Raw genomic sequence first — 24,898 nt, forward strand, 5'->3', positions numbered from 1 at the left:
CCACCCCTCCCAGTCTGATGGGGGGTGTGGGAGTAAGTGAAGTTGATGCAGAGGACTGCGGGTTTGACAGTGTCCTCTGTTCTGATCCAGGTCTCAGTCAGGGCCAGAATGTTGAGACTTGAATGACAAGCAATAGACGGAATGAAGTCAGATTTGTTTACAGCAGAGTGGCAATTCCAAAGACCGACAGGAAGAGAAAGTAATTTAGCAGAGGAAGTGGGGATAGAGTGCAAGTTGTTAGGATTGCACTGTCTCCTGTGTCTGGAGCATGAGTGATGAGCACAGGTAGACTCGCTGGTCTTTACATGCATTGGTTTTCACATGAGGAGGGCTTCACAATAGAAAGGATGGAGAACCAACAGTGCCCTATCTCGACAAAGGGCAGGGTTTCACAATGACACTAGCTATTGTGTTATAAACTGGGGAGCCAAGAGAAAACCTCATCCACACTGACGTGGGGAAGGCATAAGACGGTCATGGACCGACAAGGTATCACAAATGCCACTAGCCAACTGGGTAGCCAAACACAAGCAAGATAAAGTGTCTTGCGGCACAAAGGAATCAATTCTCCTTCACAGCCAGAACCTAGGGAGAGAGAGAATATGCATCCAGGCTATGAAACCTGGCCAAAGTGTTTCACGGAAGCCCAGCCTGCAGCCAGGCAATGGCCTCCTGGAACACCTTTCACCCAAGCACTGGAGGAAGCAATGCCTCTAGTACAATGGGCTCTTACACCTATGCTACTTATGCCATTGTACACCTCGTGAATCATAAGAGAGTGCAATGGCATCCAGGGCAGAGCAAATGCAACTTCTGTGACTCATCTGACTCGAAAAGAGGAGGTGATAAAGCCTTTTTAGTCACCACCTGAGCCCTAAAAGAAGTGGTGAAAACCTTAGACACATACAGTATCCATGCCTAGGCTTAAGTACAGCTTTCAAGAAGCCAGGCCCGAAGTCCAGACAGGAGTCATGGACTCACAGGGCAAGAAGCTATGTGCTTTACTGAGGCCAAATTAAGTAACAGCACTTGAATTAGAAAGTGCACTACCTAGCCGACTCAAGCGGTGCAAATGGGGAACCCATTAGCGCATTCCAACACCAGTGCCAGGAAGGTAGTGGGATGAGAAGGCCTTAGCTGTCTCGCACTCCGCAAGAATCGTATGACCAAAGGATGCCTTATGACTGACAGACCATCCAAATTTGCATGTTCTGCAGCTATAGTGGCCACATACACTTCTAGTGTGGACAGAGTCAAACCTGTATCCAACCGTTATTGTTAAAAAAGCAGTACTGACTACACGGAACAATGTAATGGGATCTCATTATCAGAGAAGCATTTTTTAGCAAAAAGACACAGCTTCAAAGCATGCAGCTGCCTGTTAGAGGTGGCTGTGGCTTGCAATATAGTGTGAGCACTGGCTGCGACAACCCGGTGATCGCAGACTTGCCCTGTTTAGGGGCCACACATGTAGCTTACACAGCTCCGGATGTGGATGCCAAATCATGCCCTGGCCTCTGAGAGCAAGTCCCTCCTCAGCTGAATTTTCGATGAGGGGGGGTGGGGAAATGGCATCCAATAGCTCTACCAGCTCCAGAAACCAAGGGCGGTTGGGCCACACTGGTGCAACACTCTTTCCTTGTCCTCCCGGACGCTGCACAGCACCTGGTGCAACAGATAAACTGGAGGGAATGCATACTTGTGTTGCGCTGGCCAATTGTGAGCATGGGCATCCATGCTCAGTGGAGCTTGGGTCAAGTAGTACCAGAGGTGACAGTGCGTGGTCTCTGAGGAGGCAAACAGGTCCACCTCGTTCTCCCAGAATACCTCCTAGATCATCAGAACTATTTGAGGATGCAATCTCTATTCCTCCTGGCTAATGTCCTGATGTGAGTGCAGATCCACTCTGCAATTCAGGTGACCGGGGACGTGCACTGCACGAATCGACAGAAGATATCTCTGACACAACAGAAGAAGCTGCAGCATCAGATTCAACATCGAGCGTAACCTTACTCCCCGCTGGTGGTTTACGTATGCTGTGACAGCTGTATTGTCTGTTCTGATCAGCACGTGAAAACTGCACAACTGAACGAAAAGACAGAAAAACTTTATGCAGCTCTAGGCAATTTATGTGCCACACCAACTGCGCAACTGTCCATTGCCAAATGCTGGACGATTGTCACAAAGGGCTACCCAACCCATACTGGAAGTGTCCATGCTCCTCACCCTCTGTCTGGTCACCTGACCCAGCATGGTGCTTGCCTAATAAATAGCATTTTCCAAGCAGCGATGCAACACTATCAGAGATCGGTGACAGTGTAACCAAGCATGATGAGTGCTCTCATATTAACCAAGCACTGAAGAGACTTCATGTGTAACAAACCCATCGGGGTGACTGCGGAGGCCATGACATCAACCTCTGAGCTCACTGAAAGCATTTCAGCAGAAAAGCCCTCCCCTGCTTAAAACTCATTAAGCACTGGATATTAGAGCAAGTGGGTTATTCGGAAAGATGTGCCAACATGGCCAACGAGTCAAGTGTCATGCCTAAAAAGGAGACATGCTGACTTGGCACCAAACCACTCTTTGTCTAATTGAGTTTGAGTCAAAGTTCCTCCAGGTGAGCAAGCAACAGGTCCCTGTGCTAGCACGCCAGTTCCTCCGATAGAGCTAACAGGAGCTATTGAGGTAGTTCAAAACGCAAACGCCGCTCAGCCTCAGTGGACGACACATTTTGTAAATGTGCGAAGAGCTAGGGTCAAGCCATAGGCCAGGACTTTGAACATGTAAGCAGTACCCTTGAAGTTGAATACCAAGAATGCTTGTGGCAAGGGGCTATGTGGACCTTAAAGTATTCATCTTTCAGGTCGATCGGCACAAAGGAAACACATGAGAAAAAACATTGTCTCTGAGTGACAGAGACTTCATGATTGCCCTGTTCATGCACCTCAAGTCTAGAATAGGGCGCAGCCTTTTTTGGTGACTAAGAAAAAACCCACTCCGAGTATCGCACGGTGGCAAGCATAAGACCGGCACGTCCCGCAACACAGTGGAAGATATAAGCCCAGGAGACAAGGACAGAGAAAGGGCCAGAGGACAAAGGAGCCCCCCGCAGTGAACACGTGCCCCTTGTCTGTTTATGTATGCCACTGTTGTCGTGTTGTCCAATCAGTCTAGGATTTGGTGGCCCTGAAGGAACTGATTAGTCCATTAGCTGACAGACATGGTGGAGATGTTGCTTCCATGGTTGGCCACACCTAAATCAAAATCAAATCAAGATCAAATCACTTTATTGTCACACAGCCATATACACAAGTGCAATGGTGTGTGAAATTCTTGGGTGCAGTTCCGATAAAGCGTTTCCAAAAGTGAGATACTGAACAAATGTTAGAATAAGAACAGGTTAACCCCAAATAGACACATAAAGAAATTGGGTGCAAACATAAATAGAAAAACACACAATAATTAACAGTATTGCAAATACCTTTTTTTGTGTGTGTTTTTTTTTTGTTTTGTGGTGCTTCTATGTCTCTAGGGAGTTCTGGATGGTTGGTGGGGTGTTGTTATGCAATTGCTGGGAGCCTGAGGATTTTTAATTCTTTGACATATTGTCCTCCTAGAACAGTTATGGAACAGAGTGTATCGAATCTCACTGGTTTATGTCATTAAAAGTGTTCAAACTAGCAAAGTGCGCAGAGCTCGCCGTTCACTCATCTGATCCGCACATGGCGTCACGTAGTGCAGCTTTAAACATTTTCGATTTCTGTAATTTTTTTGAATATTGTTCTAAATTCCACCAATTCAAATGTCACCATGGTAAAATGATCTCCAGGAATGTTTATGTTAATTAATTTTTTGATATATTCAGTAGTATAAAATATATAAAAGTTCATGATTAAACATTCTATTTTGAGCGGGAATTTAAAGAATCCTTTACACAAAGGATTGTAAATCAACTTTGAAAAGGACAGACAAGTTGAACATGTGACTCTGAAAAGCCGCCTCTGATTGGCTTACAGCCTCTTTGGGGTGCGGCCGGACTACACTCAAGACTCTGGTACCAAGGAAGAAGTCTTTGGTCTTCTCTCTTCTTCAGCTCTCTTCTCCACTCTTCACTTCCTCTGCAGCTCTGCATCCTCCGCACTCTAGAGTCCAAGGAAGCTTGGGACATGAAGTCCTGAGGAAGCCTCTCACTCTCTGCTGTACAGTTCATACATGTGACAGTCACGAGTGACAAGTCTTCCATGCGGAAGACCTCTCTTCAAAGCCCCGCCTCATCATCCATCGACGCAACAGACATCCACGATCTAACAGAGGTTCAAAACATAGACGGAGCCCAAGAACCAAGCAACACAAGGAAACGCAATGACATGTAAGTATATCTCCAGACTTTTGCTTAAAGTGCTGGTGTATTATTTAAATACTTTGGGTAATCCGATTGCAAATCGATTTAAACTCAAAGAAATGGTTCTTAAGGTATTGTCTTCAGACTACATAAAGTTAATTTTCTCTGTATTGATAATTTCTTTCACATTCTGTCACTTTACTCACCAACCTGTTTCATGTTTGTATGTGTTAGATTAGTTTTTATGTTTTGATTAGCAATAAAGTCTTGTGTGTATTCAAAGATAATTTGACTGTTGTATATTTTGATAATCTCGTCACATGATTTTAAAAGATCTAGCTTCAAAGCTCATACCTAAATATGTGTGTGATATTATTTTCAGTAAGCCATGAGAATAATATTACTCCAATAAGCTAATTAATCATAATTCCCTTATTAAAGCTAATTCCTTACAATATACATTGTGAGCGGACACAACGAGACGTTGTATTATCATTTTAATAGTGGAGAGTTTTATTCAGACAAATAATCTAATTATTTGTCATTTATGTTTCTTATAATGGTTGTCGAACGTGACTAATTCCATTATAAATTCCCCTACATAATAATGATGTAGAATGCGGACAGTTGAATTTAATTCCTAACACACATACTGTTCCTACACCTGTAATAGACTGTCGATATAATGGAAATATGAGCAGCAAAATTTCAAAATTATCAGAACAGACAATGTATTTATACTGGATATCTTCTAGAATCTACATTATTATATATTAAATAATTTGATCAGTTGCAACTTAATGTTTCCTGCAAGCGTAACATGAGCCAACTGGTACATGATAGCTGTGCAGTGCGTGTAAACCTCACTCCCCTCGCCTCAAGAGGTGCACAAGTGACTGATGCTAAAGGCGGTAGCCTCCTCGTTAGTGTGCATGCCGGTTTGAATCCCGCACAGAGCGGGTCAAGCAGGACTGGTTACACATGCTCATGTTCTCATGCTTACTGTCTGGAGGGTCATTTTACTGATATGACAAAAAACTGTGGAAGTTGTTTTTATATATAAAAAGTCTTAAATACCTTCTTTGTTTAGATAGCTTTTGTTTTGTGTCTGTGTTTTCTGTTTATGTGTGTTTAGATGGTATACTCTACATTTACTAATCAGTAATAGCAGCCCACCAGATTCTGCAGCACATATATCATCATGTATACTGTAGGTGAGGAATCATGTGTATGTGGCAACTGCAAGCATATGGTGGTGTTTATTGAAAAGAGAATATTTAGCTCAGAAGAATAGAGAAGAATAGAGTCTGTGTCTGTGGGGGTATGTTTGAGTGTTTGGGAGAGAGCGTTAGCAAGACACAAGGGTGTGCGATTGTGTTTTCGGTCACTGTCACTTGCTGTGCTGTCAGTCAGGATGGTGCAGCACTTCAGCCTCCGCAGACAGTACTCATAAGTAACACAATTTCAGTGCTCTTTCCTGTGTGTCTGTGTGTGTGTGTGTGTGTGTGTGTGTGTATGTTTATACTACATTGTGGAAACATGAGAGACAGTGCCCATTATTGACAGGATGTGGGCGTGTCAAGAGATGCAACAAAGTTGAGAAACGTTTAACTTTATACAAATGCAGAGTGATATCATGCAGCGACAGCCAATGAGAAAAGACAGTGAAACTCACGTCATCTGTCTCCTGTGAGACAATGGAGACGAGTGCAGAAAAGATGGAGGAGTTGTTGTTGTCATCGATTTCACTGTTCTATATCATGTTTCTGTAACCACATACATGTATATAATAAAACAGTGATGTGTGGAAAACCATGTCAGAAATTGCCAGCATTTTGAGTGAATTTGATACCTTGAAAGATCGATCTTTGTGTTGATATAATGCATTGAGTATTGATGCAGTTTGTAACATTTTCCCATCCAGAATGCTAATTTTTAGCAGCAAGTAAACTGATTTCTTATCAAATTGGATAATTTATTGGATATATTGTCAACATTGTGAGTGAGTTTAATTCATACATTAATAGATTGTTTGTCTTGTTCATGATAGGATGCATTGAGCACAGCTATAGTTTATATAAAAGCACTCTCCCCTGCAGAATGTTCATTATTAGAGGCAAAACAAATAATTCCTTGTCAAATGAGAATGATATATATATATATATATATTTTTTACTGGCAATCTAGCACATCTGTGATCAGATTTTTCAAAGTCTATGGCCAGTTGTGCAGCCAACCCTTAACATTAGAGTGACAGCAGTAGGAACACACAATAGCGACAAGAAATACAGAGACTAGCGACATCTAGCGACAAAATCGTGGACAATGTGAATGGGGCTTCAGTTTAAAAATAAAAAAATAAAAACAAAACTTGTGTTTACAATAAGGAAGTTACAATAAAAGTAGACAGGGCAATGCAATAAACACACTGCTTCTAAAGTATAGCCACAAGACCTCAACATTAATATGATACTGATACTTCTGTGATGAAATCGCTTAAGCCGGCACTAGCCGATTTTTCCAGTGATTTTCAGGTGTTAGCTTCATTAACATAATCACTGGCCAGGCAGAGGGAGACGAAGTGTGCATTAGTGGGAAGTCATCAATCACTCGACTGTCGGGACTCCCTGCTAAGTTAATGTTCCAGCAACGGACAAGCACATCAAAACTGTTAGAAAAAAAGAAAAAAAATTCTGTCGCTGAGGCGGGGTCTTGTGTTCTCATCAATTGACCATTGAATTTCTTCGGAAGAACTGACAAGACGTCAAGCTGATCTGAATGTTTTCATGGCACTCAGCTGCATATCATCACAAACGCTGATAGTGATTCTGTCACCAAGCGTTTTTCCTGCCTTTTTTCCTACACAAAAATTACATCAGGAAACAGAGCCACAACAGTCTGCTTTTATCAAACTTATTTCTTTACTCACTGAAATCTGCATATGGACATAGACAAGCTCATTCAATGGCAACCCTCAAGGGGGTAAATACACAATCACACACTTTCACAAGGTACAGTATGTTACTCCATGAAACGCACACCTTGCTTGTTTGGAGCATTTGTTTCAGTCTTCCTTGGTTCGGTTCATATAGGCATGAATGAACACAGCAGTCACATTCGGATCCACAACAAATCAATCGACCTGAGACGACCTGGACAGAGAAGAAATCAATAGGTCAGCTTGTCACTGTAATTCATCATCAAAATACAGATATAGCCTTTTAGTGGCAATATTAGGTAGGTCGATCTTCACGATCACTTCTCTCTTGGATAGCGGCAGAACAGACACAGGTAGCACAGCATCAGCAACGTTTTGACAGATAAAAATGTGGCTTCACTCTTTCTGTTAATGTGTGAATGCAAGTGTGCTGGAGAGAGAGAGAGAGAGAGTGAGAGAGAGAGAGAGAGAGAGCAAGAGAGAGAGAGAGCTCTGTGACAGTGAGAACAGGTACTTTTCAAAGAAGAAATAATGTGAAAGCAACTAATGATGGATAAAAACAACCACAATGGAAATTTTTAAATATAACCTTGTAAAAGTGGATCAAACCATGAAGAAAATGCAATATTGTAACTATTTTAGTCCCTGTTTCGAAACATTTTAAGCAAGCTGCAGGCCTGAAAATGCCCTATATCACTCTTTTACAATTGTTTATGCTCACGCGGAATTCCTGTTGTTATTTCGGCAAGCTCCACGTAACAGGGAATTAAAGAGAGAGAGAGTTGTGTTGAGTTGGTATGTCTCTCACCCCTCCACCATTTCGTATCGGCAAACGTGTCATACCTCCGTCTGAAAAGAACGAGATCTCAGCAAAATGCTTGGCCAAAATCCTGTTGTTTTGAGTTTGGTAGTGTGGAACAAAGTAATTAATTTCTGTAATTTCTTTTTTTAGTCAAAAAGTAGTCACAATTTAAATTATTGTATTCAGATTACAGTTAAAAGCCTCTTCCATGCATGAAACCTGCTGCAGTAAAACTGTTGGATTGCCTTTACCGGTAAACATACCGCATCTACTATTCACACATAGAACGTCCTTCTATAATTTTCTGTTTTGCATCCATTCACATATCAGCACCAAAATATCGTTAAATTCTGAGATGTAGTTATTTTATCAGTCGTCAAATTAATCCCTTTAAGGCTGGATTACAGTACACAACTTCTAAAATCTAAACATTATCTAAAAACACAAGGGATCACACACTAAACAATTACGTAAATGGCTACAGACAAAAACTGTGCATAACACACTAAATGAAAATCAAAGTCAATCCAATCACAAACTCAGGTAGATACATGCGCCCTGTTTTAGGAGATGCAAACAAACACAGATGTACAGGAGCTGCCATAGTTGTTGCTGCTTCTCTTCCAAGTTGTGGGAAATAAGTGGGCCAAGAGCATTTCTGTGCGTTCTGGGGTGGAAAAAGAATGTGATGCAAGTTGGAGTGAGTGCTTTAACTTTGAGCGCTTGTTCACCATCTCCATTTCTTTGTTAGACAACTGTTGACGTGCAGTAAGAGTATAGAGCTATAAAATTACTATAAAACTCAAATCATTTGGTCTTGGAAGAATTTGATGTGAAATGTTTGAGTTTATATTGAGATCTCTGACTTTTGATTGCAGACATTTTTGATTGCGGTTTTCTTGATACATCTGAGTACAGTGTGAGACATTTTTGTAATCTCTTCTGAAACCTTAAATGAGACTCATATGTGAGATTAGCATGGTCTAGTTTTTGAGAGAAACATCTGAGAAGCAGGAGACTTCAGTAAAAGTCTCCCTTTGCTCTCCATTTAACCCCAACGTTGTGTAGGCGAAACAACTGATCCAGTATATTAGATCTTCACTATGTAGAGAAATACTATGTATTTTTTCAGTTACTGATAAAGTGATAGGTGAGCATTAGGTTAAGTTAAAACTCAACTTACTCTGTCTTTCTCCTGTGTTTACTCTAACACATGAACACTTCCCCCATTGACTGCATGTGTCAACAATCCCAATGTTATCTGACTCAACGACAGAAATTCTTTACACCTAAAACCACAAACAAACACCTTAAACATTACATAAATATGTTTCTAAGTTCCAATATTATTCATTTTAGGACGTTAAATGTTTATACTGCATGTCCAATGCATTTCATTTCTTTGCTCATCCTCTCAAATTCTTACATTTGCAACTCAAGTTTAAAGGAATAGTTCACACAAAAATGAAAATTTTCTTATCGTTTATTCACCCTCATGTCATTCCAAACCCGCATGAATTTCTTTCTTTTGCAGAACACAAAAGGAGATGTTTTAATTAATATTTTGGTCCTCTATTCAATACAATGGCTCTAGATAGTGCCTCACTTTGAAGCTTAAAAAAGCACCCAAAAGGTTCATAAAAAGTTGTCCATGCAAATGCAAATGATGTCTTTTATAAGTCTTTTAAATGCATATGATGGGTGAGAAACAGCTCAACAAGTTCTTGCGTTAACATGCAAGGAGGAGGGCATGGAAGTGAACAGCTTATTTTTGAGTAGTGATTATGTAGTGATCTTTATACTTATATGTTTAACTCAAAAGAAATGATTGCAGTTCCATTGGATATTGGTCTGGACTTAAATACTTATTGGCAATTTGGTTTTGATATTCCAAGCATGGTAAGTAATGTCTGTTTTTTTTTTTTTTGGGGGGGGGGGGGTGGTTCTGAGCTTTACAAAACTTCAGCGGCGTTTCCTGTTTCTCTTTAATTAGGGGTCAAGCCCCTATTGTTTTTGTTAGTTTTTTCTTATTATTATTCTTCTTCCGCTCTTGAGTCTATGGCAGCCCATAGAAACGCTTGCGGGAAAGTTATGAAATTTGGCACACAGATAGAGGACAGTCTGATCTGTTACCACAGCAAATTTAGTGTCTGCCCAAATTTGCACTCACATTTATGTTAATAACCTTTGAACCGTGAGTCCTAGAAATGAAATTCATCCTCTGATTCCTTGGCTCAAAACGATTCGATTGCAGCCTATGACATCATTTTCTGTCATGAACATTTTTCCGCCATTTAGAATTTTCTGAAAAACCTACTTTTTCAAACTCGTCCTAGGCCTTTTTCCGATTTGCACGAAAATTGGCCTGCATCATCTAGAGGCACTCACGACAAAAAATTATTCACAGAATTTTGATAAACCATACCGTATTCGAATGGCGCTTCAACGAATTTGACGAAGAGCATGCCAAAATGGATGTAAGGGTATATCTCCATAACGCTTTAGCGTATTCATACCACACTTATTATTTATCATAGGCACCATGACTCGAGGGTGCCTTCTCAGTTTCAGAACAGTGCCACCTAGTGGTCACAAGATATGAAAAAAGCAGATTTTTGCTTATAACTTCTGAACAGTTTGTCATAAAATCATCAAATTGGTCTCATTAGATTCAATGGGGTATAGCGAGTCCAACGATATGAAAAATTCCTATGTCGGCCATTTTTGACGTCGGCCATTTTTTATTTAGTCATAAAATGCTGTATTTTATGCACGACTTGGCGTATCGTTACGAAACTCGGTATGTGTCTTTGGCACCATGCTCTGAAGGGACTCAAAGTTTCGGGACAGCAGCACCTTGTGGTCAAAAATTATAATGCTATTTCTAAAAATGCTAATAGCTATAGTCTTGATAGATTCCGTGGTTCATGCCGAGAATAGTGATACCAATTATGTCATGATTGAGCAAACTTCCTGTCCGCCATTTTTAAATGTTTTGAAAACATACTTTTTCGAACTCCTCCTAGATTGTTTGTCCGATTTGCACAAAAATTGGCCTGCATCATCTAGAGGCACTCAAGACAAAACAACATTCACAGAATTTTGATAAACCATACCGTTTTCGAATGGGGCTTCAATGAATTCGACGAAGAACGTGCAAAATTGAACTTGAGGCTGTATCTCCGCAACGCTTTTCAGGGATTGGGACAAAACTTGGTACATGTCATCATTATTAGGCCCCGAGGTTACCTGCAATGTTTTGGCACACTGCCCCCTACTGGTCAGGAGATAGAAAAATAGCTATTTTGGCTTATAACTCTTGAACGCTTTCCTGCATGATAACCATCATGCCCAGATACTACCTGAGCAGTTTCAGAACAGCACCACATACTGGACAAAAATTCTAAGAACTAGCTATTTTTAATTAATTTTAAAATAAATCTTTTTTTATATTTTTTTTAATGATTGAAAGTTAACTTTTTCTAACTCCTCATACACTGTTCATCGGACTCTAACCAAAAACATGTCACAAAGATTCTTTTGCTGCTCTTGGTGCCGATAATTGGCTTGACCCCGGTATCGCTGCTTGCAGCTATATTTGGTATTGTTATTTCTCTTTCATTCACCCCATTCTTTAAACCCTCTTATATAAGTGTTGTGTTCACTTAAATACACTGCTAATTGAGGAATGCCCACTAGGGGGAGTTGTTGTATTATGTGGGGATATATATATGGAAGAGGAAAAGGAGTGTGTAAAAAATGCCTGCCATGCTTGAGTAAAGACATGTGCGTTATCTCGGTGTGATCTCTCCCAATTATAAACGACCACACAACAAACTGGCGAAGAGGATGGCAGTTCATCTTCCTCTTACATATCTACAATGCCCTGGTGAACCTTCAGTTCCATTTGGAACATCGTCTCAAATGTTTGAAAACTATCTGCTGGCAATTCATGCAGAGGGGGATGACTGGCCTGATACTCAAAAGTGTGCTACATTGCCTTGGAACAGAAGCACAGAGAATTTTCTTCATTCTTCCAAATACTGGTACTGTTGTGTATCTGCCCTTTATGTGATTTTGAATGAATTCTACTGAACTAAACCAGTCACACACTTGATAGCATTTCTCAACTTTTTCCTTTACTTCCACTTCGACACTGAAGAAGCATTCTGTCCCATCATGCATAGTAATGTCCCGTCTTAAAGGCACAGACCATTATTCTAGTAAAGAACCCCCCCACCCCAATATATTTCACTTAACTATCGTTTCCGTATTGCTCGGACAAAGAACATACGTACTAATCTGATGAATATCATGTTCCTTTACTTACTTTGAATTAGCTAAACCATGAACATGTTAACAACACTGATTGCATTCACCAATTCAAGAACTCAACCAACAACAAAGTCAGTAAATTGTTTAGGCAATTTTCTTTGCCTTTGGGGTTTCACATATGTGGTGTCTTGGTGGCACATGGACAAAGACACAGGTCTCTCTGAATCTTCTGATGATGTCCGTTCACCTGTATTCACAATACAGTCATCATCTCCTACTTCTCTACTATCTTGTTTGTTTTCGGTTTCCCTTTCCACATATTTCCTCACAAATGTTGTGTTGTGACTGTATTGGGTTCCTGTAGGTGACTCAACAGTTATTTTGTTCCCAGTTTTACTGACCACTGTGTGAGGTGTTGCATTAAATGGTGTGGTAAATTTGTCCATCCTGTCTTGCCTGATCAGAACCTGGTCTCCAAAGTTACATTTGAGTACTCTGCTTTGCGATGTCCATCTGCATACCGTTTGTATTTCCCTTTTTTTCTCAGTGTCGTGAACTTCAAGATCTGTGTCTGCATTTGTGAGTTCAGGTAACTTGCCTCTTATCCTTCTTTTGAAAAGAAGTTCAGCTGGGCTTTTGCCTGTCATGTTATGCACAATTCCTCTGTACACCGTAACATATTTCCTGAGTTCCTTTTGCCAGTCAAGTCCTTCTGACTGTGCAATTCGAATTAGTTTCATGATGGAGACATTCTGGCACTCAACTTCACCATTTGCTTGGGCCCATTTAGGTGTGGTTTTTAGGTGTTTGATTCTGTTTTCAGCACAGAAATCCTTGAATTCATCCAACTTGAATTGAGGTCCATTATCTGACTTTAATGTGACAGGAAGTCCATGTCGGCTGAATATGTCCTCAAGGCTATCAATCACTTTTGTTGTAGTGATGGAGGTCAGAATGTCATACTCATAGTACCTGCTGTAGTAGTCCACCACAACTAGGATTGAGTGTTTTGAAGGCAAAGGTCCCAGTAAATCTACTGCTAGATCTTGCCATGGTCCATTTGGCAATGGTGTGGGGTGCAGCGGCTCTGGAGCATCGGGATGAGAGACAATTTGACAGCCATGGCATGATCTGCAATGTCTCTCAGCAGCTTTATCCATGCCAGGCCACCATACTTTGGTCCTCAGATGTTGTTTAGTTCCAACAATCCCGAGATGTCCTTCACGCGCAAGTGCTAGTGCTCATACTTGTAGTGTTTTTGGAAGAACAATACGCGTTCCATGCAGGACCAGATAACCTACCACATACAGCTCACTAGCTACAGCTGCATATGTCATACACTTTTCAAAATGTCCACTTTCTTTTGATTTTCTCACTTCTATCAGTTTTTCTGAAGCCTCTTCCACTTCCCTTGTTGTTAGAGCTCTCGGGGTTGCACTAATGGCTACAAATCTCACATACTCATCCGATATATGTGAGTGCTGCTCTCTCATAGCTGTGCTTCCCAGAAGTCATGACAGGGGGTCTGCGATGTTTTCTTTTTCTGAAACATAGACAATCTTATAGTTGTAAGGTTGAAGACATAAAACTCAAAGCTCAATGCGGGCACAGGGCTTAGAGCGTGGACCATATCTTGACTATAATGGCTTATGGTCTGTGGCCAGGTCAAATTGTCTCCAATAAACATATGGGTGAAGCTTCTCACAAGCCCATACAAGAGCGAGGGCCTCTCTCTCAGTCTGTGAATACCGTCTCTCACAGTCTGATAAACTTCTACTGATGTAGCACACTGGCACCATTTGTCCCTTTTGACACTGAGTCAATACAGCACCCAAACCTATAGGGCTGGCATCGGCTATAACCTGGGTTGGTGCATCTTTATAAAAGTATGTCAAGATCCCTGCTTTTGTCAGTTCGTCTTTTAGTGCATTAAATGCACTTTTCTGTTCAGATCCAAAGACAAATTTGGAGTCTTTTCTGGTAAGGCGTCTCAAGGGCTCTGCCATGGTCACGAATCATGTAATAAATCTGCTGCTATAACGGGTCCAAGAAAACTTTGAACCTCTGAGGCGTTCTGTGGTTCTCTGGGTTCCACCACAGCTCTGACAGAATCCCCATGAAGTTTAAGCGATCCATGCTTAATGGAAATTTCACAGGATTCAGAGTCAGTCCACATTCTTTCAGTCATTTCATGACAGCATGTAGACATTGATTGTGGGTTGTATAGTCAGGTGCATGCACGATTACATCATCAGAGATGTTTTCGACTCCCTCTATTCCGGTGAGGGAATTTTTCACTTGTTGTTGGTATTGTTCACTTGCAGATGATACTCCAAAAATTAGCCGTTTATATCTGTACACCCCATTATGAACAGCAAATGTCATAATCTGGGATTCTGGTGTTAGCTCCAATTGATGATATCCCTATTTAAGATCCAACTTGCTGAAGACCATTCATGCTTTGTAAAAGCTCATCTACAGTTGGGATGGGGTATCATTCTCTAATGATTGCTCGATTGGCTTGTCACATGTCCAGACAAAGTCTGAATTCGGTGTTGGCTTTTGGCACAATCACAACCGGATTAACCCATGGGGTAGGTTCATTTAATTCTTCAATGATGTTCATTTCCTTCACAGGACCCCTTAGATTAAATGGTATCCGCCTTAGGGGCTGGGCTACTGGCTGGATCTTTTGGTCTGTATATAAACTGATTTGTTTCATTTCAGCTTACGACTCCTTGAAACACTTCTGGATATTGTGATTGAAGTGATTGCTTGAGGACTGTTACCGCTGCAATGTTTGTGCCAATTTTCAGTAATCCAAGTTTCATGGCTGTGTCTCTCCCCAACAGTGGTTCTCCAGCCCCTTTGATGACAAAGAACTCAGCATATACCACCCGGTTGCCTATTCTTGCTTCACACTTGAAAGCTCCCTTTATTGGCAACGGCTGATCTGATGAGTAAGAGAACAATTTCCTCTGTCTCGGGGATATATGAATGGCATTTAATGTTCTTCGATTTCAGTTTCTCCCACGTTCTTTCATCCATGATGTTGCTGGTTGCACCTGAGTCTACAAGCATTCTCAAATTGACATTTCTCAAGCAAACATTCAGTCTATTGGCCATATAATCGTCTTGGATGACAAATGTATATTCAGCTTGGTTAACTGTTTGTTGCTTTACATTTTTAGTTCTGCAAATTTTTTGAGAAATGATCTCGGCCTTTACATTTGTGGCATGTCTAGCCTCAAGCAGGGCATTTTAAATCTTTTTAACTCATTGCTTGTTCAATTTACTGTGCTCTGCTTGTTGTTTTCATTTGAATTTTCCTTTCCCCTGCTTCTCCCTTTTTTTCCAGACATGATTCACGGACTCAGTTTCAGGTTTTGATGTTTCAGTCACTGATGATGCAGCCATCTGTTCCTCTATCTGTTCACAGGGGGTAGCATCCGCCAATGTACGGTCGAGCATGAGATTAGGTCCTTCCTCCAACAGTTTACGACGCACATATATTGATGAACATTTGCCTACGATGGCATCCCAAATTTGATTATTCATGTCATAAACTCACAGTCTCTTGCTGCCTGTTTGAGGTGCATTGTAAACTGTTGAACCGTCTCACCAGAGCTTTGGGAAAGTTTATAAAAAGTTGATAAAAAAGACTACCTTGCATACGCCGCATTAGCTCGTGGCAAAAAGTATGCATTTAAGGCTGCAACAGCCGCATTGTAATCGGCTGCATCTCCTGTTTCCGAAAAGTGGAAAATATATCTTGAACCTCGGGTCCAGCGTGATGCAAAAGAAGTGCTCTGCATCGTTGACCAACTGTCAGAGTTACATTTTCTTCAATTATAAGTCCTTTACCATCCGCGAAAAGTTCAAAAGATGTAAGCCATCTTGTCCATCTTGGACCAAGGGCTGTGGGATATTTATAGCACTCAAATGTAGGAATACCTGACTTTTCTATCGTGTTCAATCAGTGCTCACACGCACCAGGCTGTATCCTCGTCGCCAATGTTGTGTATCTGCCCTTTATGTGATATGTGAATGGAGTGAAGGCACAGACCATCATTCTAGTACATGACAGGCATGACCTATGCATATGCACTTACAGCTCTGAGAGCACACTTTGTCCCAAAGGTTAATGTCATTGCAGAGAGGCATAAATTTCACCAAAGGGAGCAGAGGCATGATGAAAATATTCTGCAATATGTGACCGTGCTCCGTGATATGGTGTCATTGTGCATTTGGTGACAAAGAAGACGAAATGCTTAGAGATCAAATTGTTGAGAAATTGTGCAGTAATCGAATTTGTGAATGTCTATTGCTTGAAGCAGATCTAACTTTAGACAGAGCAATACAAACTGCAAATCAAGTGGAAAATGCAATGGCCAATGCGAGTGAATTTGCAAAGCCTGTCGAACTACCAGTACAAAGACTGCACGTGAGAAAGAAAGAAACAAACGCACATAAAGGTACACATTCTGTTCAAGGAAAACAACATAGTCAAATGAGAGTACATTCTGAACATAAATGCTACTGCTGTGATTCCAGCAGTCATTTAGCAAACTCTATACATGACTAGCTCATCTCCTACTCCAAATAAAATCATGTGTAACTGATTGTTAATACTGGATCTTCTGTATCTTTGTTGCCAGAGCATATATATAAACAATACTTCTCTGAACTGCCTCTGGAAAATGCAGATGTACGTCTTGTCACGTATTCAAAAGATAGCCTACCTGTGCTGGGATATATTAAGACTTGTGCACAACATGGAGAGTGTTCTGTGCCAACCAAATTTTATTTTGTGAAAAGTGGAAATCCATTAATGGGCATGGACTTAATATCTTCTTTGGACTTGTGCATAAAGGGAAATTGAGTACTTACCTCCGAACAGTCTGTGCTGGAAGTATCAAATTCCACTGTGCCAAGCTTTGGTTATGCAAAGAGCTTTGTACATAAAGTGAAACTACGTGAAAATGTTGTGCCTGTGCAACAGAAGCTGCGCCAACTACACTTTTCTGTAAGGGATGCTGTGTCTGCAGAACTGAACCATCTGTTAGCGGCAGACATTATCGAGAGAATAGATGCCTCGCCCTGGGTATCGCCCATCGTGGTGACTCAGAAGAAATCTGGAGGTATCAGAATGTGTGTGGATCTCAGGGAACCTAATACAGCTATTGTTGTGGACAGCTATCCCATTCCACACATCGAGGAACTGTTTTCAAAATTGAGAGGTGCGGTCATGTTCTCCACTATTGATCTTGCAAATGCTTATCAAGTTTCATTACATGAGGACAGCAGAGACTTGAGTGCATTCATAACCCATGAAGTCCTGTTCTGTTTTAAGAGAGTCTGCTATGGATTAGCATCAGCCCCTGCAGCATTCCAAAAATTGATGTCTACTACCCTCAAAGATGTTCCAAGTTCTCAGTGTTATCTGGATGACATCAAGTCATGATGCTCACCTAAAAACAGTGCTGCACAAACTGCGAGAAGCAGGTCTGCGTCTAAATGAAGAGAAATATAAGTTTCATCAGGCAAAACTCACATTTCTGGGAAATACCATTTTCGAAAGAAGGGTTGATGCCAGACAAAAGTCACCTGGAGGCAATACGCATTGCTCCAGCCCCTTCAGATGTGTCCACACTAAGATCATTTCTAGGTCTTACGGCGTGGTGTGCAAAATTCATTCCAAATTACGCAGCAGTCGTTGAGCCAATGAGAGACGTGCTTTGAGAAAGTACAGACTTCACATGGACTACTAAAGCACACAGAAGTTTTCAGAAAGTAAAACAGCTGATTGCAGAGAGTCCTGCGCTGGCTCTAGTTGACCCTGCATTGCCTACAATTGTAACAACAGATGCTTTGGACTATGGCATAGGTGGTATTCTTACCCAGCTCCATCCAGATAAGTCGGAAAAACTGGCTTTCGCTTCCAGAAACTTGACAGCTGCAGAGAGAAAATATTCTGTAGTTGAAAAGCAAGCCTTTGCGTGTGTCTGGACCACTGAGTGTTGGAGAACGTATCTGTGGGGCATAAAATTTAAATTAAGATCAGATCATCAAGTTTTAACTACCCTCTTGACTACAAAGGGTATGGGACGTGCTGGACTAAGAATAGCCAGATGGTCTGCAAGACAGCTCTGCTTTAACTATGACATGAAGTACAAATGTGGACAACCATGTGGCAGATTGTCTTTCATGTCTGCCATTGCCAAACGAAATTGACCTTACTTTGATTCTGAACCAGAAACTGTAGCTGCCATCACCACCTTGCTGTCTGCTGTTCCTGTGGCTGAGTTTGCTGCTGAATGCTCCTCCTGCCCTGTTCTTGCCAAACTTTGCCGGTATATTGAGAACAGCTGGCCTGCAGTGTCTAAAGCATTGCCTGCTGATGTGATTCTGTGTTTGCCAGTAAGGGATGAATTGTCTGTTCATGACTCTTATGTGCTGAGAGGAACTCATAGATTGATTGTACCACTTTGTTTACGCTCACGTCTGGTCACTCTAGCTCATGAAACCCATCAAGGAATTGTGAGGACCAAACAAAGACTCATAGACCTTTATTGGTGGCATAAGATGGATTCACAAGTACAGTCCACAACTGCAACCTGTGTCACCTGCCAACTTAACGATAAAACAGCCAGAACCACACATGCACCACTGACCCCAGTGAAGTACCCAGCTGGTCCTTGGCAGAAACTGGGCACTGATGTGGTAGGTCCTTTTGAGATAGGCCCTGTTAGCTGCAGATATGCCATTACATTAGTGGACTATTATTCTAAATGGCCAGAAGTTGCATTTGCACCCAGTTTTCTGAATGCAGTTTTCAGTCAAAAAGGGAATCCACTGGAGATTGTGATTGACAACAGACCTCAGTTTCTATCCACAGAGTTCAAACTTTTTCTGCAAGAGAGAGATGTCAAGCACATCCACACGTCCATATACCATCCTGAAGGAAATGGACTTGTTGAGTGCTGGAATAAGGTGCTTAAAGACGTCATTCTTACTGCACAGAGAGAGAGGGCTCCATGGACATCATTCATTGTAGAATTCTTGCAAATGTACAGAACTACACCCCATGCTACTATAGGAACCTCTCCTTTTGAGCTCCTGTTTGGAAGGAAAATGATAACAAAGTTGACATTTCTTTCACAAAACATTCCGAACCCTGCCATAGAGAGACTGAGAACAAAAGTGATGAAAAAGCAACAAAAGATGAAAGCATATCTGGACATAAAACGCAAAGCAAAGATTCCAAAGCTCAAGGAAGGTGACTTTGTAAGGGTGAGAAAACCTGTGCGCATCATGAAAGGGAAATCAAAATTCAGTGACCCTATGCAGATAATAAGGAGAAAAGGAATACACAGCTATGAGCTGAACGACGGACGATCTTGGGATGCATCTCATCTGGCACCACTGAATACAGATTTAACCCCTGATGAACAATCAGATTCTGCTCCATCACCAGAACATGTAGAAATAAACCAATGTGATTGAAGGACTATGTAACTTAAATTACTACAGTAAAAAGGAATAAAAGTACTTTCAACTTAAAGAGAAAACGAGACACGTTTTTTTGTTTATTGTTAAGTTGAACTGAATTGATGCATATATCAATGTTCATGTTGTACATGCTTGGTTAAGAATGCATTGTTCTGCATATTGGTGAAATGTAATTGTGGCAGAGGGGGCGTGGTCAAGCATCTCTCCGGAGAGAGAGAAAGCGGTAAGGGCGCTTACACCTGAGTTAAATTATGTCTAACACCTGTCTCTAATTTCAGTGAGCACAGGGAGAGCAGCATAAATAGAGCCACACAGCAGTTAGAGGAGGAGAGAGAGAGCCTGGGCATGGACTATGAAGCCAGAAGTTTTTATGATTACAAATTTGAAAGTTTATTTTGTAAGCTAGTTTGTGGATGTTTTTAGACTGTGTTTGCCAACAACGTAAAGCCCTGAGAGTGTGTTTGTGCTGCACTGAGGAAAATAAAAAAAAAAAACGCCTACCTGAACCAGGAAATCTGCTTCTCGCCTCCTCCTTCCACTGAGAAGTGTTACAGTAATGTAAATTATTATTTTTTTTAATCAACACTCAGAATACTTGTGATTTAACTAAGTATACTGTTTTGTATCTTTATTGTACCAGGTATAATTATTTAAGTTTGGGGGAGATACTGTGTTCACTTAAATACCCACTAGGGGGAGTTGTTGTATTTTGTGGGATATATATATGGAAGAGGAAAAGTGTGTAAGAAGTGCCTGCCATGCCTGAGTAAAGACATGTGCGTTATCTCGGTGTGATCTCTCCTAATTATTAACGACCACAACACAATAAGACAAACAGGACAGAGAAATAAGGATAATTATTTAAATGTTTATATTGTAATATAATACGGCTCTCTGGAATATTTGACTTGTAATTGGTCAATGGTGGCATTCTGCAGTCAAATATTATTTTTATAAAATGCATAGTTCCATTGCTAAATTTCAATTAGATGAGCTGAGCTAGTTTCAAATCCATGCTCTCATTTTCACATGGTGAAAAAATTGTAAAAATAAAACCTAAAGTCACCAGTTGCAACATCTAAAATACACAATTTTTATTTCTTATACACAAATATAAAGTTTAAAATGTACACTGATCAGCCACAACATTAAAACCACCTGCCTAATTTTGTGAAGGTCCCCCTCGTGCCGCCAAAACAGTGGCAACCCACATCTCAGAATAGTATACTGAGATGATATTCTTCTCACCACAATTGAATAGAGCGGTCAGTGTCGTATTTAGGCATGGCCGACATGTTTCGGGGGCAGAATGATGCATCGGATGAGGCATCTTGCCGGTGGGCCCAGGGCAGGCCGTGTAATGCCTGAATACCACAGCTAGGAATAATGGAATAGAACTCTGGTTCTATTTTGTGGGTTTTCAAAACCGGGCCACGATTAGGAGGGATGGCTGGGGGCATTCGTATTGTGCCGCTAGAGGTGAAATTCTTGGATCAGCACAAGACGAACAAAAGTGAAAGCATTTGCCAAGAATTAATCAAGAACGGAAGTCGGAGGTTCGAAGATGATCAGATACCGTCGTAGTTCTGACCATAAACAATGCCGACCCACGATCCGGCGTTATTCCCATGACCCACCGGGCAGCGTGCGGGAAACCATGAGTCTTTGGGTTCCAGGGGGAGTATGGTTGCAAAGCTGAAACTTAAAGGAATTTACAGAAGGGCACCACCAGGAAAAGGAGCCTGCGGCTTAATTTGAGTCAACAAGGGAAACCTCACCCGGCCCGGACATGGAAAGGATTGATGGATTGATAGCTCTTTCTCGATTCTGTGGGTGGTGGTGCATGGCCGTTCTTAGTTGGTGGAGTGATTTGGCTGATTAATTCTGATAATGAACGAGACTCTGGCATGCAAAATAGTTGGCCCCGTGCGGTCGGTGTCCAACTTCTTAGAGGGACAAGTGGCGTTCAGCCATGCGAGATGGAGCAATAACAGGTCTGTGATGCCCTTAGATGTCCGGGGCTGCACGCATGCCACAATGGGTGGATCAGTGTGTGTCTACCCTGCGCCGAGAGGGTACCTCGACCCACCTGGTCTGCCTCCTCGGTGGCATTTCCATCCACAGAACTGCTGCTCACTGGATGTTTTTTTGTTTTTGGCACCAGAGTAAACTCTAGAGACTGTTGAGCATGAAAATCCCTGGAGATCAGCAGTTACAGAAATACTCAAACCAGCCCGTCTGGCACCGACAATCATACCACGGTCCAAATCACTGAGTTCGCATTTTTTCCCCATTCTGATGGTTGATGTGAACATTAACTGAAGCTCCTGACCCATATCTGCATGATTTTATGCACTGCGCTGCTGCCACATGATTGGCTGATTAGATAATTGCATGGATGATTGTTGGTGTCAGACGGGCTGGTTTGAGTATTTCTGTAACTGCTGATCTCCTGGGATTTTCACACACAACAGTCTCTAGAATTTACTCAGAATGGTGCCAAAAACAAAAAACATCCAGTGAGCGTCAGTTCTGTGGATGGAAATGTCTTTTTGATTAGAGAGGTTAACAGAGAATGGCCAGACTGATTTGAACTGACAAAGTCTATGGTAACTCAGATAACCGCTCTAAAGCTATTCTGAGATGCGGGTTGGCGCTGTTTTGGCAGCACAAGGGGGACCTACACAATATTAGGCATGTGGTTTTAATGTTGCGGCTGATCGGAATATGTTTTAAAAACATCAAATACATATGTTATTTTTCAGCCACACAAGTTTGTATGTGGTAGTTGGTTGCATCTTTCATTACTTGTGTCAAACATGTCTTATTTAATTTTTTGGTGCATCATAACTAAATATAGCATAAAAACATGAGCTCTTCTAAACTTGTGCTTCTTTATTTAATCTTCTTTTCTCAAGGAAGATCAGCCTTAGACTTAAAGCATTTAAAAAAATATTGGTTTTAAGCGAGGATGAAATATAAATAGATCAGTTAAATTAACTATGCTATGATGACTACAAATGCTATTCCTGTAGGTCCTTTTTATCTCGTTATTAGTAGAGATTTTCTCGTTTTTACCTGATCAGGAAAAAAATATATAAGGATAAAATATATTGTTTACTAGAAAATATTGTCATTCATGACATAGTTTCTTATTACCAGAAAGGATTTAATTTTTACTAGAAAAGTAATTTTTACCATGTAATATGTAGTAACGACATAACTGAGTGAAAGTTTGTGGCAGATCTGCGCCATCTACTGTTTTAAAAGAGGATGTGGCTCAGCCCATTTGTGAGAAAATCAGAGACTGTTTACCCCGAGATGGAGCACTTTCAAATTAATGAGATATTGGAACAGCCAATCTAGGCGGGAGCAGAAAAGGAAGTCCCACCTTACAGGTAAAAGAGCCAATCACATTTCAGATACAGACATCGCCTCTCAATCAACTCGAGAATGAGCATGCACATTACAGTAGATAAACAGAAAAAAAGTAACATGACACCAGTGTTGTCAGATCTTACTGCTGATTTGAAAAATGTTCTTTGTTCGTCGTATTGACGAGCCGTTTTGGAGATTTGGTCTTTCCCCATTCAATTAGATAGGAGCTGTACTGGCATGCCCATCCTGATCTCATGAAATTTAGGTGAACATGACAACATTTTTGCGATTCAAAATCTACTTGCTGTATATCACGTTTGGCTGCAGGTTTCTAGTGAAATGTCCAGCTGGGGGCACCAAAAGCAAATAAAATCGTGTCATATTCAGACGCAGTTTTAAGGTGAATTTCCCTAATCTTAAACTTTTTCCTGAACCTAACCAGTAGTGTTTTAAAATATAAATGAGACGTTTAAAAAAGACTTCCTTACCAAATCGACGCCTAAACCTTACCATTACCAAAAAAAACAAAAAAAAAACAAAAAAAAAAGCACTCCAACATCTATTTTTCCATATGTTTTGTTGACATTGTGAAAATGACTTGTGAAAGTCTTGGAAACATCAGTTGGAATTGGCTGGAAATTATCAATCAATCAGTGATGTTTTACACCAAATGCCATCATTATCCAACAAAAGCGTGTCATGGAGTTTTATTATAGCTGGATAATTGTTGCAAATTATAAACTTAAATATTTTTGCATTGAAAACTTTTCATGCCCACATAAAAATATTACTCAAAATAAAATAAGACATTTTGGTGGCAGCAGAGAAAATGTTGTCATGGTGAATAAAATCTGAACTACTGTTCCAACCGTGTCAGCAGAGAGAGAGAGAAAAAAAAAAAAAACTTATTGTTGAGAAAATGTAGTGCTCTTAAGTTTGCTTTGTAAAGGGATATATTAGATATACTAGATATACCAGATCTCATGACACATATCATTACAGTTCTGTGGAGTAATGTCCACTGTGTGGTGCTAAAAGCGAGTTAAATGTTCTCCCAAACAGATTTAAATAAACAAAACTGGCCTCCCTACCCTAAACCTTAAAACTAAACTTAACTGTTAGTGTCATTAAAGCAAATGTGAGATGAAAAACACAGTTGCATTATTTTGTGCTTCTATGACACTTTGGGCTCACGTGTGGACTCTTCAGGACTTGTACCCCTTTACATCACAAGTGCAGTTGAGCTACCGCCCAATTTGATCACACTCAAACAAGCTTGTAAATGTAGTTATGTAATGCAAATGTTAAAATGAGTCATGCGCTATAGTAAAAGTGTTTAGATGTCATAAGATAGCATTGTGTGAGAAACAGGTTGAAAAGTGAACTGATCATCTGACATTTTACTCGTGATTTGTGTGAAAGTGAATAACGTCATTGTTGTTGCATGTCTTATGTTCATTTCACCAGGAAATTGTTGCGATACGTACAATGAGCCAAGTAAAAATCATTTTGCAAAAAATTAGGTATAGTAACATGATTCTAAGGCCCCCTTTATATGTGGCATTAACATGCGTTTTCTGTGATCTGATCACGATCGGATCATGCTTGACCACATTAAATGACAGGTGTAAATGCATCCAAGACACAT

Source organism: Myxocyprinus asiaticus, chromosome 33 (assembly GCF_019703515.2).
Source record: "Myxocyprinus asiaticus isolate MX2 ecotype Aquarium Trade chromosome 33, UBuf_Myxa_2, whole genome shotgun sequence".
Lineage (NCBI taxonomy): Eukaryota > Metazoa > Chordata > Actinopteri > Cypriniformes > Catostomidae > Myxocyprinus > Myxocyprinus asiaticus.